Raw genomic sequence first — 12,624 nt, 5'->3', positions numbered from 1 at the left:
AGTTTTCTGATTTTTCTCCATTCTCTCTATTTCAGCTTCATCAAGCTTTTATATACCTGGAGTTAACATTATATAAATAAAATTATAAATTATATGTATAAAATATTCCATTCATTCTTTCACACAAACAAGTCATAAAACACTGGCATTCCAACGCGTCAATTTAAAAATAAAACCATTTGCACAGCAGATATAAAAGTCTGCATCCAACGTAAATACCATGTCTTCTTTCCTTGCCATACACCGCACTTCTCGTATTCGCCTACTTCTTTTCTCAAAGAAGTTGGTCTTCCCTTCTAGAGAGATGTGCCCTTTGAAATCAAACGGATTTTCAGATTTATAGAGCTTTGGACAATCCAGTTCTACAAGTAATCGATCAGCTACAAATTCAATGAGTTCGCAATTAATTCCTGTCATACCTACAGGAAGAGCATCAGTTAGGAACTCCTGTTGTATTTTCACAGCATCCTTTATAATTTCTGTGATTCTTTCTACATTCTTTCTAAACGGACCTCCGGGACTTGAACTTCTTGCTGAATCTTTCAACAAAATTTCAGTAACTATACCATCAGAAGCAGCAAAGAAGGCCAATACGTGGGAGATCAAATGCTTTTTTTCCGTCTTATAGGATTTCCAGTGCATGAAGTCCTTAATAAATCTACTTCTTCCACAGTCCAAAATTGGGTACCGGTCTTCTTGTGCAGCTGCCAAATGTCATGATGCCGAATAGGGATCATAGCATCAGGAAGAGCATCAGTTAGGAACTCCTGTTCAATTATCACAGCATCCTTTATAATTTCTGTGATTCTTTGTATACTTGGTTTACTCACCAAGTGCTTGAGCATTAAACAGGTAAAATCACAGTGCAATCACTCATCCCTTGAGATCAATTCATTGCTAAATGTCAGTCCAGGCATTAGTCTTCTCTTCTTGAGCCAAAAACTTGCGGCGAAACTGCCGGAAAAGAAACTTCCCTCGACTGCAGCAAATGTAACCACTCATTCACCATAATTCGCTGATTCATTACCAATCCAGTTCAGTGCCCAATCAGTCTTCTTTGTTACACAAGGAGGGGTATCATAGCGTTGAATAAATGATCACTTTCAATCGGATTATTGATATACGTATCGATTAGGAAACTGTACATTTCAGAGTAAATGTTCTCTATCGCTATTTGAAACCCGTAGAAACAACGCGCCTCCGGGACTTGAACTTCTTGGCTGAATCTTTCAACCAAATTCTCATTAACAATACCATCATAAGCAGCAAAGAAGGCCAATACGTGGGAGATCAAATGCTTTTTTTCCGTCTTATAGGATTTCCAGTGCATGAAGTCCTTTAATAAATCTACTTCTTCCACAGTCCAAAATTGGGTACCGATCTTCTTGTGCAGCTGCCAAATGTCATGATGCCGAATAGGGATCATAGCATCAGGAAGAGCATCAGTTAGGAACTCCAGTTCAATTATCACAGCATCCTTTATAATTTCTGTGATTCTTTGTATACTTGGTTTACTCACCAAGTGCTTGAGCATTAAACAGGTAAAATCACAGTGCAATCACTCATCCCTTGAGATCAATTCATTGCTAAATGTCAGTCCAGGCATTAGTCTTCTCTTCTTGAGCCAAAAACTTGCGGCGAAACTGCCGGAAAAGAAACTTCCCTCGACTGCAGCAAATGTAACCACTCATTCACCATAACTCGCTGATTCATTACCAATCCAGTTCAGTGCCCAATCAGTCTTCTTTGTTACACAAGGAGGGGTCTCATAGCGTTGAATAAATGATCACTTTCAATCGGATTATTGATATACGTATCGATTAGGAAACTGTACATTTCAGAGTAAATGTTCTCTATCGCTATTTGAAACCCGTAGAAACAACGCGCCTCCGGGACTTGAACTTCTTGGCTGAATCTTTCAACCAAATTCTCATTAACAATACCATCATAAGCAGCAAAGAAGGCCAATACGTGGGAGATCAAATGCTTTTTTTCCGTCTTATAGGATTTCCAGTGCATGAAGTCCTTTAATAAATCTACTTCTTCCACAGTCCAAAATTGGGTACCGGTCTTCTTGTGCAGCTGCCAAATGTCATGATGCCGAATAGGGATCATAGCATCAGGAAGAGCATCAGTTAGGAACTCCTGTTCAATTATCACAGCATCCTTTATAATTTCTGTGATTCTTTGTATACTTGGTTTACTCACCAAGTGCTTGAGCATTAAACAGGTAAAATCACAGTGCAATCACTCATCCCTTGAGATCAATTCATTGCTAAATGTCAGTCCAGGCATTAGTCTTCTCTTCTTGAGCCAAAAACGTGCGGCGAAACTGCCGGAAAAGAAACTTCCCTCGACTGCAGCAAATGTAACCACTCATTCACCATAACTCGCTGATTCATTACCAATCCAGTTCAGTGCCCAATCAGTCTTCTTTGTTACACAAGGAGGGGTCTCATAGCGTTGAATAAATGATCACTTTCAATCGGATTATTGATATACGTATCGATTAGGAAACTGTACATTTCAGAGTAAATGTTCTCTATCGCTATTTGAAACCCGTAGAAACAACGCGCCTCCGGGACTTGAACTTCTTGGCTGAATCTTTCAACCAAATTCTCATTAACAATACCATCAGAAGCAGCAAAGAAGCCCAATACGTGGGAGATGAAATGCTTTCCTTCCGCTTTAAGGGATTTCCAGTGCATGAAGTCCTTTAATAAATCTACTTCTTCTACAGTCCAAAATGGTGTCTTGGCCTTCTTATGCATCTGCCAAATGTCTTGATACTAGATAGGGAAGCTAACGAAACGTCGTGGACTCTCTCTTTCCTGAGTGAGTTGTTTCCTGAGTTTGTCTCATTCGCACCAACAAATGCCGGGATGATACCTGAAATAAAGTTCGCATATCGCCTTTTCCTTCCCCATTACTTCCTTCCTACCCCATTTTTCGGGTCGTGTGTGCTCACCGAGGGACGTCATCCCTCATACGTGAAGGGCTTAAGAGCCACAACACACATCCATACTGCAAATTGATGTAAAACTTAAACTTTTTTCTTTTTTCACAATGTTACGTACAAAAATATAATAGAACATTACGAGGAAATATTGTTACAATTTACTCGTTTCATATCATGTCTACGCATATGTAACTATTAAATCACATAGTTCTATATTACACTTTCATGGAAATAACTTTCCTAAGCTTTACCGCTTTTGTATTTACAGTTACGTACAATGTATGAAATACAAAAGGCGTTGTTATTCTGGATTGAATTGCAATCGTTCTCTTAATAACTGTCGTCTAATCACACTGATAATTATAAGAAAAAATCAATACAGTGCCTAGAGTTAATGATTTTTTAAAATTTTCTTCGTACATCATATACATTACTTCATAATACTCTCGTATCAAATAACTATAGAATTTTTTAATCATTCAATATTGTATATTAGCAAACAAAATTCCAATGAATCGATAGTTCGATAGGTGGGTGATCAATACAATCAATAAATGATAAACACTGATATTTCTACACTTGGTCGAAGATGTAGTCACTGTAATTAAAATGATAAAGATACGATACTGCTCCACCTATAAACAGTGTTTCTTCCAGAAATGTCTTTTGGGGGCACTGCCCTCCCCAGAGCTCTGAGAGTGCTCCCCGGAGGAGACCAAATTAATACGTCTTGCCAGCAGTGCCCCCCGGAACATTTATTCTGAAAGAACGACTGTCTGTAAGAATGCAGTCCTCATGGATTCCGGAATCTTCCAGTAGAAAGTCAGCTTGGGTCCACTTCCACAGACCAGCTAATCTTCACTAATTGACGCTTCGCCAACCCATTTTTCTAAGTCTGCTCTAGCGAGTTTATCTGCAGATTTGGCTGCAAAATGTGGACTTCTGACGCCTGCTTCACGTGCCATATTCTTACGTTTCCATCTTCATTGGGAGAAACTGGATTGAAGCCATTATTATGGACAGTGAATACATAATCTTAATGGCCTGAGATCATCTTTATTAGTTTCGCACCTTCCAAGCTAAAAACGTATAGTATTTTGTTATCTCTACAGCCAGCATATAGGCGTTTATCACCTTCAATATGTACCACTGAGTAAACTTCCGATTTCTTCAACGAGTCTGTATTTGTTGGAATTTGAATAATCCTTGATATTTTGGGATTTTTACTGGGATGATATTCTTCCAGTCCCACCCACTGATCTCTCTAATACTAGCAATTACAAACTAGGGCGCCGATTTTTCTGTAAATTTGGGGGGCGGAGCATTCAGATGCAGAAGGTATATATATGAAGATTTTAATAGAAATTGCACTCAAATTATGCTAAATATTGTATACTCATAACTACAATAGAGGCCGACATGAGATTTGAGAGGCCCGGGGCCCCTCGGCCCCCAGGATCGGCGCCCTTGATTACAAGGAAGTTTTTTGTTCTTACTAAACTATATACGTATTTGAGTATCTTCTGCTACTTGGAAAGTATACATGGGTTTTCGTAAAGGCGTTATCAACCCATCCCCTGCTTTAAAGATACGCTGTGAATTATGAACACATATGTGTCCATATGCAACCTCTGTCCAGAAAGTACGATCAATGTAACTATATTTCGAATGGATTGTTGTCTAACCTGAAACAGCAGTCACTGTCCTTCGAAGTAATCTCCGTTGATGGTACTGCACTTCTGGGAACGGTTGTACAAGCCCTGGAAACTCCTTGCATCTTTAGGGATGAGCTTCAGCTGGGTCGTAACATTACGTTGGTTGTCCGAAATGTCCGAAAAACTCTGGCCATTCAGGGCTGATTTCAATTCGGAGAGCAAGAAGAAGTCCGGGGAAGACAACTGTGGGGAGTAAGATGGATCATTAAGTGACACAACTCCCTTGTTGGCCAGAAACTACTGCACCACTAAGGCAGTCTGTGGTCGGCCATTGTCATGGAAGAGGGTCCAGTCGCCTTGCTTGGTGTACTGGGGCGTACCCGTTTGATCCGTTGCAACAAATGTTTCAGTATTTCCACGTACATAACGGCATTTGACGTGGTGTCTTCAGGGAAGAATTCTTTATGGATGAGACCCTCAAAGTCGAAGAACACCACGATCATTGTATTCATTAATGTGGAATCTCTCACTTCGTTCCTTTTTTTTCTTTTCGGCGGCCCTGGTACTTTGACGCTTGCCTTCGAGATTGTATCTCAAACACCAGGTCTTGTTGCCTGTGATAATGGTTTTCATGAAATTTGGGTCTCGATCCGCCATGTCGATAAGGTCTCGACAGGCGTGAAACCGAAATTGGCTTTGTTCTGGCGGCAAGAGTCGGGAGAAAACCTTGCGTTTGACCTAATCCTGGATCAGTATGAGATGGGGCGTCTCACGACCAATTCCCACTTCTCGCGCTATGATTTGTACTGCCACACGAATATCCTGGGAAAAAAGTCCCTTCACTCTCTGTATGTTGTCCGGGGTGCATGCAGTTGCCGGGCGGCGAACTCGTGGAGCGTCTTCCAAGATGTGTAGGGGCATGGTGGCTAAACGGAAGAAGGTTTACTTCTGCTACGTGGGCCCCTTGTTCGATCCCCGTCCAAGTAAATTTGTCGTGGACAACATCATGTCCGTGAGTTATCTCGAGGTATTCTAGTTTCCTCCTACTTTCTCATTCCATCAGTTCTTCATAATAATTACTTGCCTAAATCATCCGTCTCCCTTAGCATAAAGGACATAACGTGGGACGTTAAACTGAAAGATTTCATTTTTCAATAGCATTCTAGAATATTTTTCCTTTCATTCCACGCACGCTATCCTAAATTTTTCAACACATGTATGAGGATTCTAGTAAGTTTGCAGTACTTTCTTCTTCATCTTTAGTGTCAAGAACCTCCCATTATACTCTATTTTCTGGTTATGAACATATTAAAATGGAAATGACGTGACGTTTGAAGTGCGACTTTGCCACTAATAGCTGTTACTGGTAGAAATAGTATGGTTTAAAAATTTTTGAACAAACGAAAAACAAATTCAGTAAACAGCGTTAAGTGACTTAATACCTAATAATAATACCAATGCAAGTTAAAAGTTTTTAAAATTGTGTTACGGTAGTATAAGTTGTTTTTTTTCTTTCTTTGCAACAAAACACGTTTTTCAATTCTCACCAGGATATGATATGTATGTTTTCAACAAGAACGAGTCAACCACACGAGAAACAAAGGACATTGTAAATAATAATAATATAAATGTAATTTACTTACCGCAATAATTTACTTTCATAATTTACCGCCGTAATTTTTTAAATAACCTTACCCCGCAATTTTAAGTTTTTGTCAGAGTTTCTGTTTGTGCCTGTGACGAGACGTGGTTCCTTGGAAGGATTATGTCTATTGGTTTCAGGTTATATTGGATCATAATTATAATTGTGTTTTGTGTCTTGAATTAGTGGAAGTTATGTGCTTGTTTGTTTGAGGTAGTAGTTCTCCAGTTACTAACCCACTTTATCAAAGCATAAATTAAAGAAAATTGTGATGTTCTCTCATTGGCTTAAAAGGACATTAGCAACAGTGGGCAGGGACGCCAGCAGGATGTTTTCTTAGGGGAGCAATTGACCAACATAAAAGAGCACTTACCAGCAGTGATTTCAAGGTTAGTTATCTCCCGTTTTATGGAAATTTCTTTGGAGAAATCACACGCAAATACACCCACTAATTTTAATAATTACAGTAGGCCTACTAATCTAATATTTCATATAATGTATTATAATGTGTGTGTGTAAGCAAATTAATACATTTTGACATGTCAAGAAACTTAATTCAAGGGAGGCAATTGCCCCACCATGCCACAACCTCGGCAGGCCAGGAACAAAGTACGATACTCGGTTAGTGGAAAGAACAAAAAGTTGAGTATCATTAGATGAGCTTAATCTATTTTGGACAGTAATGCTCTTTTAATAAGTTAATGTGAAATTAAACATAGTTAATTGTTGTAGACAATACTATCATGTATTTTAAAGTTTATATACTAAGAAGACTCTTCATCAGTTTAAATTACTCCGATGATGTTGTTATAAGTGATTGAAACGATTGTTTCATGGAAAGCAAATAAATAAATAAATTAAAAATCCAAATTCTGTTTATTTGTTTCATTTACCAGGAACTGCTCACGTATAATCAATAAGGTCCGAGTTTTGTTCTTCTTCTTCTTTCCATACTGTACTCGACGAGAAATAAACAAAAGTGATATAGTGCATGATTATTTCCCTTGAGGTTCTAGATGTTTCCATGTTTTGTTCTGTTTTTATAGATGGATCAAGGTGGGCCGACACGCGAGTGCAAGCACAACGCGGCATCACGCAAGTATCTACATCTACATATAGAATAAAACCTAAATACTGTCGATTAATTATCAACAAGAACTAACTCACAATATGATTTTATTATCAAAGCGTAATATTAAATTTAAATTGTTAACGCAGATTATTGTAACACTCAGAGTCATATGCAGTGGGCGAGTCCTAAGGGTTCGGACCTCACTCTCCTCCGAAATTCCGACTTCTGTAAATTTAGTCTAACTGTAGGCATGATTTTACAAATGTTAATATAATTCATCCTTACATTTAATTTGGACCTCCTCAAAAGCTTTGTTCTTTCCCGAAATAATTTCCTGCATTGTATTATTATTCAACACATATGAGAGCTTATTGTTCAGATTTGTTAGATTTCCGATATGAACAGCAGAAAATTTGGGAGTTAGAAATTATCATATTTTCTGATTAAAAAAAAAAAAACAATAAAAATAACTTATTGGAAGTATGCATGTTAATTGTGTCAATATTGGGTTATACGTCAGTATTATGCAGATATGTCAGCATTCTAAGAGTAAAAATTTCAATAATTTTCCGAACATATTGGCGGACTTGACATATGGCGAACTGGGCAACTGCCCGGGACCCTGCGCTTCAGGGTACTGGTATGCTTTTGATTTGTATAAAAAATTATAAAAATCTTGTAGCTTAGAAAAATCTCGGAATAATGAAACTCATTATAGTAGTCCATCTACAGAACACTACTAATAAATCCACCATGAATAAAAATATTCCAAGTCTTCCTTGCATCTAAATGTTCAGCGTATTAGTGGAGTGCCAGTAGAAGTGGGTGCCGATAGACGGCCGAGTCAGCAAAAAATTATCTTGTTTTCCTAGAAATCGATATCATTTCCTGGAATTGGGAGGCAAGTTTCGACAAGCCTTTGGTTGCTATGTTCATAGCCTTTTACGGGTAGTACAGAAGCGCGTGGGAAAATTTTGGTTTATTTGAACCCCGTCACCCCCCTACTCCTCTTTAGTTGCTATGTTCATAGCCTTTTACGGTTACCACAGAAGCCCGTGGGAAAATGTTGGTTTGCTGTTGCTATGCTCGTAGTCTTGGATGCCTACCAGATGTAAAAAACAAGATAAAACATGCCTTTTTCTTGTTCTTGTCGTTTATTGGCTAATAATTTGAATCCCCAAACCCCCCCACCCCTCCTGCAAAGAGCGTAAGCGGAACGTATGTGCTTGTGTAGATCATTCTGTTAGCAGCTGTTGCAAAGGAAGAAACGTCAAAAATTTAAAGATGTCATCGTCAATGAGTTTATTAGATAAGCTTAATAAGCCATCAATGGTACCCTTTACAAAAATGCGAGATTTGGAGATTGGAGTACCATTTCGTATTGTAAACTGTGAGATAATTACAACGGTATATGGTAGGAAGGCCTGTGTGACATTTGAAGGAGGTGAAAAAGTGATTTTACCTGGACGTTGTACTGAAAAATTGGAAGCAGATAATGGTGCATTATTAACGTATTTACAAAGTGGGAATGTCTGTTTAATATATAAAGGAATGAAGATTAATGTATCTGGACGTAACATGCACGATCTTGAATTTACTGAACTGGTTTACTCATCGTAAGTGTATGGTGACATGTACAAACAAGATGAAACATGAATTTTCCTCTTCGCCCCTCCTCTTCATGCATGCGCAGTCATCTGTATGCATAGTGTCGTTATTCTGTGCTGACCAGCGACTGGAGTAACATGTCTTTGAGTGCTTGTGCGTCAACTATGGATACCAAGAAAGAGTACTTGTTAAATGTTGAATATGGACTTAATTCAATGAAAACCAAATTAATTTGTATCGGACTGGATAGTGATACATTTGAACCAGTGATTCGTGTTGGCAAAGGACTTGTGTTTGGAGTGGAGTTAAATTTGGCAGAGTGGGAGAAACTTGTACATTTAACCCCATTTGTTACGGACTATTTAAATTCTCAAGTGGAAATTACATTTATAAAATCTCTTGGTCGAAAAAACGAACTGGTGGTGCGAAAATTAATGGGTGAAAAATTAGTGATGTTAGAGAAGAAAGGAACACTTCATGCTCCTCGAAACACTGTGTACTTAACTTCAAGTGATTGGCTTTATTTCTTGGAAATATTACCGTGTATTGAACATGCTGTGAAAAACAGTAAAGTTTGTAGTGTTGTGCTACGTGAATATTTTGACTTGTGTACAGATACTATTCGTAATCATGTACAATCGCAGTGTCTTACATGCAGAGGACTTGCCGGAATCCATACCTGTGTAGATGAACAGAGTATTATTAATGGTATGAATATTAGTTTTCCAAGTGTCTCTCTTGATAAGAACAGTGATGTGAACATTGATGGTGAACGATTAAAATTGGAAATGAAAGTATTTTGCAAACAAAAACTCATAGATTCAATTATGGCTGATTTATTTGATAGTGTATCGACACAGCCATGGTGGGGGGAAACCGAAACTCAACCTTCGGAGGGTATCAATGAAGTGAACGACTCTTCATAAAGAAGGAGAAATTGATTTGTTTTTTCATGTATATTAAACAACGTAATATCAAATGTAATAAAAATATATATATAGTGGAAAGTGAAATGTTTTATTTGTGTGTGTTTTGTGTTTGTTTCATACACCTCAATATGATAGGATTTTAAAGTTTTTTATAAGAAAAAAATCCTAACATATTTTTTCCTCGTATATTATAAGTGATACGTATAATAATAATAATAATAATCATAATGAATTCAAATTCTTGAAATGAATGTTAAAATAAAAATTAGTATTTGAAATTATTATTATTATACAACTTTGTCTTAAGTATGATAGGACTTTTTTTAATTTTTAAAAAAAGGAACTAAAATAATTAATATTAAAATTTTAAAAACAAAAATCCTATCATAATAATAATAATAATATTGAATTCACATACTTGATTTAATTTACGAAAGAATAACTGATTAAGTATTTGAATTCATTATTATTATTATGTAGTTATATGATTACATCATTGAATTAAAAATCAGTTTTAGAATCTTTTTTATTAAATCACTATGAAATTCATTAATTCAATGACTTAAAAATATGTTTTATGATATGTGTATTTAATTACATAACTGATCATAAAACATATTTATTTATTAGGAAACGGAGAAAATAAGAAATAAAACATTTGTTTTCAAAGAGAAAAAATAATACAAAGTGTTTATTGTTGATGAAACTATTTACACAATTAAAACGACGGTAAGTATAGTACATTTTAAAAGAACGTTAGATTTTGTTTCCATTGTTCATGTGTTGATAACATCACAACTGCCATATAATGTTCACTGATGATACTACTGCTGTTGATGTTGGTGATGAAACGTAGATAGTGGTCAATCTGTACATTGAAGATGATGTCCATACACACGATGACGATCTTTTACTCTCTGAAATGAAAAAAATTGAAAAAACAAACTTAAAATTTATTTTATCTATAATCATGAACAAATAATAATACATACAAACACATTATAATAAAGAAGAAGAAGAAGAAGAAGAAATGGCTATCTGCAATAATATGAAAAGAAAGTAATCAAAACAAACGAAGAAGAAGAATGAAGACATGATTACCTGTAAAAGTAAATACAGCAAACGACGATCATTTTTTTCTGGAGTTGATGAGAAAGTGTAATGAAATTCATTTAAGGACTTTCCTTTAGCTTTGAAGCATAGGAAAAGATATGAATAATGTCCACATAGGGATGATTTCACACTTTGAATTTGTTTATTATTAAATGTATAAGAAGTGGAATTTCTACGTAGAAATTGAATATGATGCATTACATATGGAGGAAATCCAAATGTATCGAAGTAGTGGGCACGTCCGTCAGTATGAATATATACGGAAATCCAGTGTGTGCCAAGTTTGTTCGAGGGATCTGTATTTATGATGATAGCTGCAGGTAGTGGAACATGTGTTGGTAATTCATTGGCTGCATATACGCCAACGAAATGATTGTGAAATAAAGAATTTGTTTGCAAAGCATTTAATAAATCTAGTGTAGAGGACATCATGTATAAAAATGCAGACATGTACATATATGATATGATATTTAAATAACGTACCTTTAAAAATCCATGATGATGTTCCTCTGATGATCCACTTCTAAGAGAGATTGGAATTCTCCATACACAATGCAGGAGATAGGTGCTGGTAGAGGCTTCGTAAAATGAACTTCCAGACGAACACACCCATGACGTATAAGATTCCAATGCTGCACAGCGCTGGCTTCTCCATCTTGAGTAATGTCGAAAACAAAGATAGTGTATCCTTGAGGAAAGTCAAGGCGAGGAATATTGTTGCCATGATTGGAAAAGTGAATGCCTGATCCACAGAATAAGGTATGGTATGAGGAAACATAGAGGTTGTTTTCGAAAATTGGTTGTAATGGTTTTGAAGGTACAGGTTTTCCATCAATGTATAGAGAGAAGAAATTGATGTCAAAATGCTTGAAATGAAATGGATTTGAAGTTATTGTTCCTGTATAGGCATCGTTTTGTGTAAACGCCACAATCACTCGAGTTGGTAATACTCCCATAAATAAATTATCAATTGTTTTTGATTGAAGATCCTTTGGAATGACGAATGACTTCATTTGCACTCTTGTGAGAGGATATTTGGCTGTTGTTGATTGTAGAAGCTTGTTATGTGCTAGTTTTATTGTAGGACTAACATTAATCTTTTTAATATGTAAAGCAGCGTCTAAAATGTTCACTTTAGCTTCAACAGACGCATCACTAGCGATGAGACAAAAGTTTGGCTTTGCAGGAATTAACTTGAGCCGTAATTCTACTCCTTGGATTAAAAATTTATCTTGATTAAAAATATCACAATGAAGATGTCCAAGCATGTCGAATTTTGCACTTTTTTTTGTTAATTCATAACGTTGTTGAAATCCTTTATTACCACTAGATGTTGCATCCATATGTCCAGCAGTATCTTGAAACCAGAATGCACATTGAAGATGAGTATTTTTAGCAGAATCATCATAATTTAACAGTTTTTCAATGTATGATCGATATGGATGATTATGAGATGGAAATGAAATCAGTTTGTTATTTAAATACACTTCCACTTCACTGAACATAGAATTTAAAAAGTCATTAATAGGAGCCACAGCTTTATCACTTTCAACAAATGCTGATCCATCAGGCTTAACGATTTGAGCTTCGATGTAAAGAAGAGTATGTGGTAGATCTATGTATTCATCACTTGTTCCTGGGATGAC

At 36.4% G+C, this 12,624-nt stretch overlaps 1 pseudogene; it reads right to left on the bottom strand.

The window, feature by feature from the left end:
• Positions 1–132: 132 nt before the first annotated feature.
• Positions 133–3,924, bottom strand: LOC145684988 (uncharacterized; annotated as a pseudogene).
• Between the last annotated feature and the right edge of the window lie 8,700 nt (positions 3,925–12,624).

Source organism: Thermobia domestica, chromosome 5 (genome assembly GCF_964235325.1).
Source record: "Thermobia domestica chromosome 5, izTheDome1.hap1.1, whole genome shotgun sequence".
NCBI lineage: Eukaryota > Metazoa > Arthropoda > Insecta > Zygentoma > Lepismatidae > Thermobia > Thermobia domestica.
Note: the sequence above shows the minus strand (reverse complement) of the source record. Positions and strands in the feature narration are given on the sequence as shown.